Source organism: Panulirus ornatus, chromosome 65 (assembly GCF_036320965.1).
Source record: "Panulirus ornatus isolate Po-2019 chromosome 65, ASM3632096v1, whole genome shotgun sequence".
Classification (NCBI taxonomy): Eukaryota; Metazoa; Arthropoda; class Malacostraca; order Decapoda; family Palinuridae; genus Panulirus; species Panulirus ornatus.
The window spans coordinates 6,470,420-6,484,404 of NC_092288.1; the positions used below are offsets into that span (position 1 = coordinate 6,470,420).

General features: G+C 34.3%; 1 protein-coding gene across 1 annotated transcript in view; it reads right to left on the reverse strand.

The window, feature by feature from the left end:
* Positions 1-9,522: 9,522 nt before the first annotated feature.
* The window catches only part of LOC139746393 (uncharacterized), a 79,015-nt gene continuing 74,552 nt past the window's right edge, over positions 9,523-13,985 (reverse strand). The window contains exon 8 of the transcript XR_011712144.1: positions 9,523-9,659. The gene's annotated coding sequence lies outside the window, so the exon portion shown is untranslated. The remainder of the gene's footprint in view (positions 9,660-13,985) is intronic.

Genomic DNA, 13,985 nt, shown 5'->3' on the forward strand with positions numbered 1-13,985 from the left:
AATGAGTTTATTTGAACAAAGTTGGGTGTGCATCAGCATTATTTATAATTGTTGTCCCACCCAATAAAGCTAATGTAAAACCTATGACAACCGAACTGTCAGTCTAATGTTGCACAGGACAATGTTTGTATTGGTGATACATATGTATTCTGGAAAAAATTTATGCTTCTTTACCATTTTATTTATTTTCACATCAAGGACACTGAAAATTTCTGAGTATCCACCTACCACCCCTTAGTGTTTAACACTCCTTTCAGTGTCAAAAATGTATGGTGATGGGATGGTACTGTCTATGTTGGGACCCTAAGGTTTTAAACATTAAAGAGAGAGATATACAGCAACAAATAAAAGGCTGAAAGAACAATGTTTTCAACCTAAAAGTAACCTAGCAAGAATGATACAGAATCTAAGTCAAAGTTGTTTCTTGAAATATACCAATAAAAGATTTCAAACAAATATTCACAATTCCCCAGCAAGGAAGTTGGAGCAGTTCATATTAATGCAATACCTGGTGAACTGTGTAAGAAACAGATTTGGATTGACTACAGAAACATTCAAAAGATGATCAGATTCATAGTTGAAAAAAAAAAATGGATGAACTGAGAATAGACAACTATTTCAGAGGAGTAGCTGCTGAAGAAAAAAAAAAAGCATTATATAAAAAGCAAAACAAATGATAGGAAAAGGGTGGGCAGTCAAGAGAAAAGCCATTATTTAACACACAAATTAAGTGGTGAGTGCCACACTCTAACCCTGTCATTATGACAAAATCTTATTGCAGGTACTCGTAGGTACTCTCTGTCTCTCTCTCCTAGCTATGCTTAGCAAGGATATGATGCTGTAAAGCATCCTTTCTACTGCTGCGATGTGGACAGTGGGGACAAGCAAAAGGTTTCTCCCCTGTATGTATCCTGAGGTGTCGCGTCAACTTGTAAGGAGACTCAAACTTGCGGCAACATACAGGGCAGCAGCGTAGCCTAGCCTGGCCCTCTGCACTTACATTCTCAACAACCTGCAAAGTACATCACAGATGTTAATGTCCATCTATATCCATTATTCATTTATGGATGCATAATACATTTTTGGCCTGACATGTACTGCATGCTTTAAAAAACTCTGATATAGCCTATATCCCATAAGTACATTAAAATGTATGATACAGCTAGCTAATAATGCAAAAATGGCAGGTATGTGAGAAAAGTTGTTTTCTTTACCAAACGCCAAGTATGTGAAATCATCATGTGTTTATACAAATGTAAACATGCAACGAATTGGCTGTTGGGCAATATCTGCTAGTGCAATCAAACTGTACTACATAGATTACCATTGATGGAACTTTTGTATTTTGAATCCATTTTTTGGAATTACAGTCATCAATGCTCCTGAAACCATGAACACTATAGCACAACATCTGTGGTGTATTGGCCAGTGTAACAAATACTAATCATATGAAAAATGTGCTATTGTACCAATCAAGAGTAATGCAGTCAATATGGTTAATGCAGTCAGTGTACATAAATTTCAAAAACTGCGTGACAGTAAAGACTGTTCAAGAGATGGTGCCATGAGTATAAAACTCCTCCAGATAACTAGATGAAAACATATAGGTAATTAACACACAAGTGTCCCAAAGCTCCACATCACAATTGTTAAAGATAAAAACTGTCAGTTGGAAAATTACTAAAACTGTACATAAGTATATGGATAAAGAAATGTTTAGCAAACTATTCACAACAAATACTTGGCCAAAATTGGATTTTCCTTATGTTTGGTCACTGCCCCAAAAGAAGGACAAAGATTTGAGTCTCAAGAAGGGCAACTAATATGGTACATGCATTAAAAGAGCTAAGCTACAGTGAAAGGCTAAGGACTACAAATTTGACTTCAACAAAAGAGAGAAGATAAGGGTGACCTAGTTGCAGCATTCAAATTTCAAAGCATTTGGACGATATTGGCAGTGAAAAGATATTCATGAGTAGCAATAACAGGGTTAGCAGACATCATAACAAAGAACTGGGCAAGAAGCTTGTTAGAAAGGATGCTAAGAAATAATGTTGTCGTGTAAGGACTGTGAACAACTGGAATACGCTAAGCAATGAAACTGTGAATGCCAGCAGTACACAAATATTAAAAAACTTCTTGAGGATAAAGAAAGGTCAAGAGATGGTGCACCATAAGTGTAAAACTATCCCACTAGTGTACAAATAAGTAAATACACAAACACACAAGAGAGTTGAGTTAAAAGGAGAGGCTAGAGGCTATATCTCTCAATCCATGAAGAGAAAAGAATAAGGGGAAACTTTCTTATTGTTTTCGAGTTCCTAAATCAAACAAAATATCCAGTGAACAGTGCCTTGAAAAATATAAAGAGAAAGCAACCAAAAATCATAACAAGAAACCGAGTAGATGATTTTTTAGAATATACAGAAAGAAGTATGGTTCTTCTCGATCATGAGAATTGTGGATGAATGGAATGAGCTAAGTGGTTTTCCATCTATCAAATACAAATATAAACAAAACTTTAAACCATACAAATTAGTGCACTCAGAACACTCACTGCCAGCGTAGCAACCACAAACACTCAACACCTACAAACTGAGGTAAAACTCCTCCCAATACAATCCCACCTCAACATACTTGGCATTCAGTTCTATGCAACAGCACTTGACCACTACCATCCAAGCCATTCCACTAACCCCCAAGTACAAATAAAAAGCTTACCTTTGCCTCAAACTTAAGCAGCCTCTACTCACAAATACCCTCACCCCCAACAAATACAACTTTGACAAAACACACGCACTGAAATAGCCTGTCAATCACTCCCTCAACTCAGTCCTAAAATCCATCCCACCAGACATACACCTATCAGAAGCCACCCTTCCAAGACAAACATGAATCACACTCTCCTGTTTATGCTCTGGACATAACCTATCACTACAGTACATCAAACACCATTTCAACACATCCCAAGACCCTCCTTGCCCATGATGCAACTACCACAGAGAAGTGTGTGCACTTACTCCTCAATTGTCATGCACTTTCTGCACATACGCAAACACACACTTTACTACACTTTATGACCTGTAGTCCAGACCGGAGGATGTGGCAAGCTTCCTAAGTGCTTCAGGAGCCTCATGAGGATAGAGGGGACTCCTGGGGCAGGAAAACAAAGTAAGGTAAGGAGTATGTATATATATATATATATATATATATATATATATATATATATATATATATATATATATATATATATGTATATATATATATATATATATATATATATATATATATATATTCTTTTTTTTTTTGCTTTGTCGCTGTCTCCCGCGTTTGCGAGGTAGCGCAAGGAAACAGACGAAAGAAATGGCCCAACCCACCCCCATACACATGTATATACATACGTCCACACACGCAAATATACATACCTACACAGCTTTTCATGGTTTACCACAGACGCTTCACATGCCCTGATTCAATCCACTGACAGCACGTCAACCCCGGTATACCACATCGATCCAATTCACTCTATTGCCCTCCTTTCACCCTCCTGCATGTTCAGGCCCCGATCACACAAAATCTTTTTCACTCCAACTTTCCACCTCCAATTTGGTCTCCCACTTCTCCTTGTTCCCTCCACCTCCGACACATATATCCTCTTGGTCAATCTTTCCTCACTTATTCTCTCCATGTGCCCAAACCATTTCAAAACACCCTCTTCTGCTCTCTCAACCATGCTCTTTTTATTTCCTTACATCTCTCTTACCCTTACGTTACTTACTCGATCAAACCACCTCACACTACACATTGTCCTCAAACATCTCATTTCCAGCACATCCATCCTCCTGTGCACAACTCTATCCATAGCCTACGCCTCGCAACCATACAACATTGTTGGAACCACTATTCCTCCAAACATACCCATTATTGCTTTCCGAGATAATGTTCTCGACTTCCACACATTCTTCAAGGCTCCCAGGATTTTCGCCCCCTCCCCCACCCTATGATCCACTTCCGCTTCCATGGTTCCATCCGCTGCCAGATCCACTCCCAAAAAAAAAACACTTTACTTCCTCCAGTTTTGCTCCATTCAAACTTACCTCCCAATTGACTTGACCCTCAACCCTACTGTACCTAATTACCTTGCTCTTATTCACATTTACTCTTAACTTTCTTCTTTCACACACTTTACCAAACTCAGTCACCAGCTTCTGCAGTTTCTCACATGAATCAGCCACCAGTGCTGTATCATCAGCGAACAACAACTGACTCACTTCCCAAGCTCTCTCATCCACAACAGACATCATACTTGCCCCTCTTTCCAAAACTCTTGCATTCACCTCCCTAACAACCCCATCCATAAACAAATTAAACAACCATGGAGACATCACACACCCCTGCCGCAAACCTACATTCACTGAGAATCAATCACTTTCCTCTCTTCCTACACGTACACATGCCTTACATCCTCGATAAAAACTTTTCACTGCTTCTAACAACTTGCCTCCCACACCATATATTCTTAATACCTTCCACAGAGCATCTCTATCAACTCTATCATATGCCTTCTCCAGATCCATAAATGCTACATATAAATCCATTTGCTTTTCTAAGTATTTCTCACATACATTCTTCAAAGCAAACACCTGATCCACACAACCTCTACCACTTCTGAAACCATACTGCTCTTCCCCAATCTATATATATATATATATATATATATATATATATATATATATATATATATATATATATATATATATATATGTAGAAGGCGACTATAAGGGAAGGGAGCGGGGGGCTGGAAATCTTCCCCTCTCATTTTTTTTTTAATTTTCCAAAGGAAGGAACAGAGAAGGGGGCCAGGTGAGGATGTTTCCTCAGAGGCCCAGTCCTCTGTTCTTAACGCAACCTCGCTGAGGCGGGAAATGGCGAATAGTATGAAAGAAAAAGAAAGTGGAAGTGGATCATAGGGTGGGGGAGGGGGCGAAAATTCTGGGAGCCTTGAAGAATGTGTGGAAGTCGAGAACATTATCTCGGAAAGCAAAAATGGGTATGTTTGAAGGAATAGTGGTTCCAACAATGTTGTATGGTTGCGAGGCATGGGCTATGGATAGAGTTGTGCACAGGAGGATGGATGTGCTGGAAATGAGATGTTTGAGGACAATGTGTGGTGTGAGGTGGTTTGATCGAGTAAGTAACGTAAGGGTAAGAGAGATGTGTGGAAATAAAAAGAGCGTGGTTGAGAGAGCAGAACAGGGTGTTTTGAAATGGTTTGGGCACATGGAGAGAATGAGTGAGGAAAGATTGACCAAGAAGATATATGTGTCGGAGGTGGAGGGAACGAGGAGAAGAGGGAGACCAAATTGGAGGTGGAAAGATGGAGTGAAAAAGATTTTGTGTGATCGGGGCCTGAACATGCAGGAGGGTGAAAGGAGGGCAAGGAATAGAGTGAATTGGAGCGATGTGGTATACCGGGGTTGACGTGCTGTCAGTGGATTGAATCAAGGCATGTGAAGCGTCTGGGGTAAACCATGGAAAGCTGTGTAGGTATGTATATTTGCGTGTGTGGACGTATGTATATACATGTGTATGGGGGGGGGTTGGGCCATTTCTTTCGTCTGTTTCCTTGCGCTACCTCGCAAACGCGGGAGACAGCGACAAAGTAAAAAAAAAAAAAAAAAAAAAAATATATATATATATATATATATCCCTGGGATGGGGGAGAAAGAATACTTCCCACGTATTCCCTGCGTGTCGTAGAAGGCGACTAAAAGGGAAGGGAGCGGGGGGGGGCTGGAAATCCTCCCCTCTTTTTTTTTTTTTCTTTTTTTTGATTTTCCAAGGGAAGGAGCAGAGAAGGGGGCCAGGTGAGGATGTTCCCTCAAAGGCCCAGTCCTCTGTTCTTGGCGCTACCTCGCTAACGCGGGAAGTGGCGAATAGTATGAAAATATATATATATATATATATATATATATATATATATATATATATATATATATATATATATATATATATATGCATTACACATGACAGCAAAAGACTGAGTGTGAAAGAAAGTGGCCTTTTTGTCTTTTCCTAGTGCTACCTCGTAGGGGGGGAGGGATGTGTGTGTGTGTGTGTGTGTGTGTGCTATTTCGTGTGTGGTGAGGTGGCGACAGGAATGGATGAAGGCAGCAAGTATGAATATGTACATGTGTGTATATGTATATGTCTGTGTATGTATTATGTATGTATATGTTGAAATGCATAGGTATGTATATGTGTGTGTAGGTATTTATGTATATACATGTATATGTAGGTGGGTTGGGCCATTCTTTTGTCTGTTTCCTTGTGGTACCTCACTAACGCGAGACGGTGATTAAGTATAATAAATGAATATATAAATGATATATATATATATATATATCCCTGGGGATAGGGGAGAAAGAATACTTCCCACATATTCCCTGCGTGTCGTAGAAGGCGACTAAAAGGGGAGGGAGCGGGGGGCTGGAAATCCTCCCCTCGTTTTTTTTCTTTTTAATTTTCCAAAAGAAGGAACAGAGAAGGGGGCCAGGTGAGGATATTCCCTCAGAGGCCCAGTCCTCTGTTCTTAACGCTACCTTGCTAACGCAGGAAATGGCGAATAGTTTGAAAGAAAGAAAATATATATATATATATCAAGAGGAAGAGTTATTAGACTACACTTTCTTATAATTATACTGAGTGAAGTCACTTTTTTGAAGGCTATATCTTTACGAAGTGAAGGGAAGGATATTCCCCTCTAAAAACTAATTTCAAAAGAGTTTATAATTTCTCCACTTCTGACTGCAGCAGGGATTTCTCACTCCAAACAAGTTTCATTTCCCCACTCTTGACTGTAGCACACAGAAGCTGTGGAACCCACAGAAAAGGGGTCCTGGGGTTATATATAATGATACAGCTGTAGATGTTCCAAAATCTGCCTGTAAGTAATTACACCATGAGTGAGGAGTCACTGCTGGCAATGCTACATCATTGTCAATGTACAGAAAGGAGCACATACAGTCTTGTCAAGGGCCTTCTCCCTGCTCCTGTGTGAAATGCAGCCTCAAACCTGCTGGAACCCCAAGAAAGAGGTCCTGGAGTAGTAGATAATGATATACAGTTACAACTACCACTACGTTACAAAAGTAGTGTGTGTGTGTGTGTGTGTGTGTGTGTGTGTGTGTGTGTGTATGAATGTATATTTAGTATTCAATTTCCAATTTTCAGCTCTGCAGAGGGCAACTATCCAACATAAAAAGTCCGCAGGTGACTTAACTAAAGTACTGCAGTACTCTTAATATGTCTGAGAATCTGAAGTAAAAGCCAAATTCATTATAAGTTTATTTTCATATATATATATACAGAACTTAAAATTATTCCAAGTACTTACAAATTCTGATAACATAAAACACTGAGTTAGTTAAACTTGGCCATATCAAAGGCACTTTTTCAACTATGGGTAATATCTAGTACGTAATTTTGTGCTAATGTTATATTGGTAACAATATAAAGTCTGAACTACTCTAATGAGACCCTTAATTTACTTCACAAAACTTGAAGTTGTGAAGGCACCAAGATCAGTTACTCTTGTCATATTAACATAAACTGGCTTTGATTTATCAAAACATCAATTTTGCAAAAGATAAACCATACTTGGCATATTTTTGCAAATGGAATACATTTTACAAATATCACATATAAACAAAAGCAACTGCACGACTCCCACTTCACCAGATTCATACAGAGTGAAATAGATTATCACATTCAACCCTTCCTGAGGATTTTATGTGGGTTCATGTCCATAACATCACTTTCAGTCAATCATCCTGTGTCTACATTATCAGCTTTTGTAACCACTCTACAATATCAGGTAATGACTTATATTTGAGCTGAGGGTGACACATTGCTGCAGTAAGTTGGATATGAAAGAACACCACATTTTAATGGAAATGAGAAAACATCACAATGTTAAAAGGTGAATGGATATCACAATATGTGACAGGAAACAACAGTGTGCTGGAGATGAAAGGCTACTACATAGTGTTTGAAATGACCGGAAGTCATTGTATTTTGGCATAAATACAGGATACCACTATTCTGGCAGTGATAAATATACATATTCTAATGTCTCAAGATATCCTAGGAGTTGTCCATTCATGACCAAAACCCTCATGCTAGCAAACCTCACCTCATCCCCAAAGTGTTTCTTCTCAGAGAATATTATAATCACAGTATGGCCTTTTAAATGGTTTTGGTACCAGTAGCAGTTCTTTTCAATCTGTACATTACATGAATTATAAAGCTATACTTTAAAGTCTAAATGCATCTATAAACATAAAATTTTCTTAAATATCTGATCAATCAAATAGGCCTATTATGCGAAAATACATATGCAGTAATTGGTTCATAATCATCCACAATATTGACTGACAGAATGTATATGTTACAGCTATAAGTTGTAATGATTTACATGAAAAAATTGTGATAAAACTTCAAGTTAGGCTGCTTTTACTAGTCCATTATACAACTACTATACAGTAGTTATAAACATCAATGATTCATCATTGATTCTTTTCTCTTCTATCCTATCAGTAAGTTAAATCTTTCGACTATAAGGCAAACCCTTGTTCTGGTAGATCCTTTAAGAAACATTTTATGCAAATGCACTTCTAATCACAGGCTCCAAAATATTTGTCATTCTATTATATATAACTATATTTCATCTGCAATACCAAAAATAGATTAATTTGATAGGATTCCCAGTCAAAGGTTACATTTCAAATTATTTCCATCACTGCTCTTGAGTTATCAGTGGTCCTTCTCGTCATCATGTCATGTTTACTGAGGGCATAACCCTTGTTTCATAAATAGTAGTATAAGGCCTATTCATAATTAATCTTACTATAAATTTCTTAGATTCGTAGTAATACCATTTTATATGGTATTACATGTCAATGGAATTCTAGTTGATGCTTTCTTCTACTTACTGTTCATGTGAGAAGTTGGCTTTTTTCAATTAATGTTTGTAAAGCTATTTACATTATCTAGCTGATTTACAGTACTGTATTTCTAAGTGGTAGCTCCATCTCATCTATTCACAAACTTCCTGTTTTGGGTTTACCTCCTCGATAAATACTCATTATGTTAATTTTCCTCTTTACAGAGATGCTGGTTTAAAATCAGCCTACCCATGTGGTGGTGTGGTTCAACATGAACAGTTATTAGATCTGTCTCTCAATCCTGTATGCTTATTATAACCTTTAAGGTTTCCCTGTGTGTGCATGTATATTCGTGCTGATGTTTACTGTAATCTTGTTACTTCTGGCTTTCCATAAGGACTTTCCTATAAGCAGCTATTTAAGGCTTTCAGCAGGATGGCTCCTTTATGCAAGTTTCCTAAGCTTGTTCCCATGCATGGTTTACTCCAAGATTTGTTAACATTGCCATAGGATGAGTCACTCTACTGGATGTTTCCTTCGGAGATGAGCCACAAGGTGCTCATTTCTAGTGGCAGTGTAGGGACAACGAGGGCACCTGAATGGTCTTTCACCAGTGTGGATGCGTATATGACGTCTCAGGTCGGACTGATCTCTGAAGGAGGACTTGCCACAGTAGGGGCAAGAATGGCCCAGGCCCACCAACCCTGCAGACTCCTAAAAAGAGTGAAATACTTTAAGTTAGGTTTTTGAACTAAAAAAATTAGATTGTCATTTATAATAATATTAACGAAACTAACATATGGTGTAAGTTTGTTGAAAAACAACTTACATACATACATACATACATACATACATACATACATACATACATACATACATACATACATACATACATACATACATACATACATACATACATACATACATACATACATACATACATACATACATACATACATACATACATACATACATACATACATACATACATACATACATACATACATACATACATACATACATACATACATACATACATACATACATACATACATACATACATACATACATACATACATACATACATACATACATACATACATACATACATACATACATACATACATACATACATACATACATACATACATACATACATACATACATACATACATACATACATACATACATACATACATACATACATACATACATACATACATACATACATACATACATACATACATACATACATACATACATACATACATACATACATACATACATACATACATACATACATACATACATACATACATACATACATACATACATACATACATACATACATACATACATACATACATACATACATACATACATACATACATACATACATACATACATACATACATACATACATACATACATACATACATACATACATACATACATACATACATACATACATACATACATACATACATACATACATACATACATACATACATACATACATACATACATACATACATACATACATACATACATACATACATACATACATACATACATACATACATACATACATACATACATACATACATACATACATACATACATACATACATACATACATACATACATACATACATACATACATACATACATACATACATACATACATACATACATACATACATACATACATACATACATACATACATACATACATACATACATACATACATACATACATACATACATACATACATACATACATACATACATACATACATACATACATACATACATACATACATACATACATACATACATACATACATACATACATACATACATACATACATACATACATACATACATACATACATACATACATACATACATACATACATACATACATACATACATACATACATACATACATACATACATACATACATACATACATACATACATACATACATACATACATACATACATACATACATACATACATACATACATACATACATACATACATACATACATACATACATACATACATACATACATACATACATACATACATACATACATACATACATACATACATACATACATACATACATACATACATACATACATACATACATACATACATACATACATACATACATACATACATACATACATACATACATACATACATACATACATACATACATACATACATACATACATACATACATACATACATACATACATACATACATACATACATACATACATACATACATACATACATACATACATACATACATACATACATACATACATACATACATACATACATACATACATACATACATACATACATACATACATACATACATACATACATACATACATACATACATACATACATACATACATACATACATACATACATACATACATACATACATACATACATACATACATACATACATACATACATACATACATACATACATACATACATACATACATACATACATACATACATACATACATACATACATACATACATACATACATACATACATACATACATACATACATACATACATACATACATACATACATACATACATACATACATACATACATACATACATACATACATACATACATACATACATACATACATACATACATACATACATACATACATACATACATACATACATACATACATACATACATACATACATACATACATACATACATACATACATACATACATACATACATACATACATACATACATACATACATACATACATACATACATACATACATACATACATACATACATACATACATACATACATACATACATACATACATACATACATACATACATACATACATACATACATACATACATACATACATACATACATACATACATACATACATACATACATACATACATACATACATACATACATACATACATACATACATACATACATACATACATACATACATACATACATACATACATACATACATACATACATACATACATACATACATACATACATACATACATACATACATACATACATACATACATACATACATACATACATACATACATACATACATACATACATACATACATACATACATACATACATACATACATACATACATACATACATACATACATACATACATACATACATACATACATACATACATACATACATACATACATACATACATACATACATACATACATACATACATACATACATACATACATACATACATACATACATACATACATACATACATACATACATACATACATACATACATACATACATACATACATACATACATACATACATACATACATACATACATACATACATACATACATACATACATACATACATACATACATACATACATACATACATACATACATACATACATACATACATACATACATACATACATACATACATACATACATACATACATACATACATACATACATACATACATACATACATACATACATACATACATACATACATACATACATACATACATACATACATACATACATACATACATACATACATACATACATACATACATACATACATACATACATACATACATACATACATACATACATACATACATACATACATACATACATACATACATACATACATACATACATACATACATACATACATACATACATACATACATACATACATACATACATACATACATACATACATACATACATACATACATACATACATACATACATACATACATACATACATACATACATACATACATACATACATACATACATACATACATACATACATACATACATACATACATACATACATACATACATACATACATACATACATACATACATACATACATACATACATACATACATACATACATACATACATACATACATACATACATACATACATACATACATACATACATACATACATACATACATACATACATACATACATACATACATACATACATACATACATACATACATACATACATACATACATACATACATACATACATACATACATACATACATACATACATACATACATACATACATACATACATACATACATACATACATACATACATACATACATACATACATACATACATACATACATACATACATACATACATACATACATACATACATACATACATACATACATACATACATACATACATACATACATACATACATACATACATACATACATACATACATACATACATACATACATACATACATACATACATACATACATACATACATACATACATACATACATACATACATACATACATACATACATACATACATACATACATACATACATACATACATACATACATACATACATACATACATACATACATACATACATACATACATACATACATACATACATACATACATACATACATACATACATACATACATACATACATACATACATACATACATACATACATACATACATACATACATACATACATACATACATACATACATACATACATACATACATACATACATACATACATACATACATACATACATACATACATACATACATACATACATACATACATACATACATACATACATACATACATACATACATACATACATACATACATACATACATACATACATACATACATACATACATACATACATACATACATACATACATACATACATACATACATACATACATACATACATACATACATACATACATACATACATACATACATACATACATACATACATACATACATACATACATACATACATACATACATACATACATACATACATACATACATACATACATACATACATACATACATACATACATACATACATACATACATACATACATACATACATACATACATACATACATA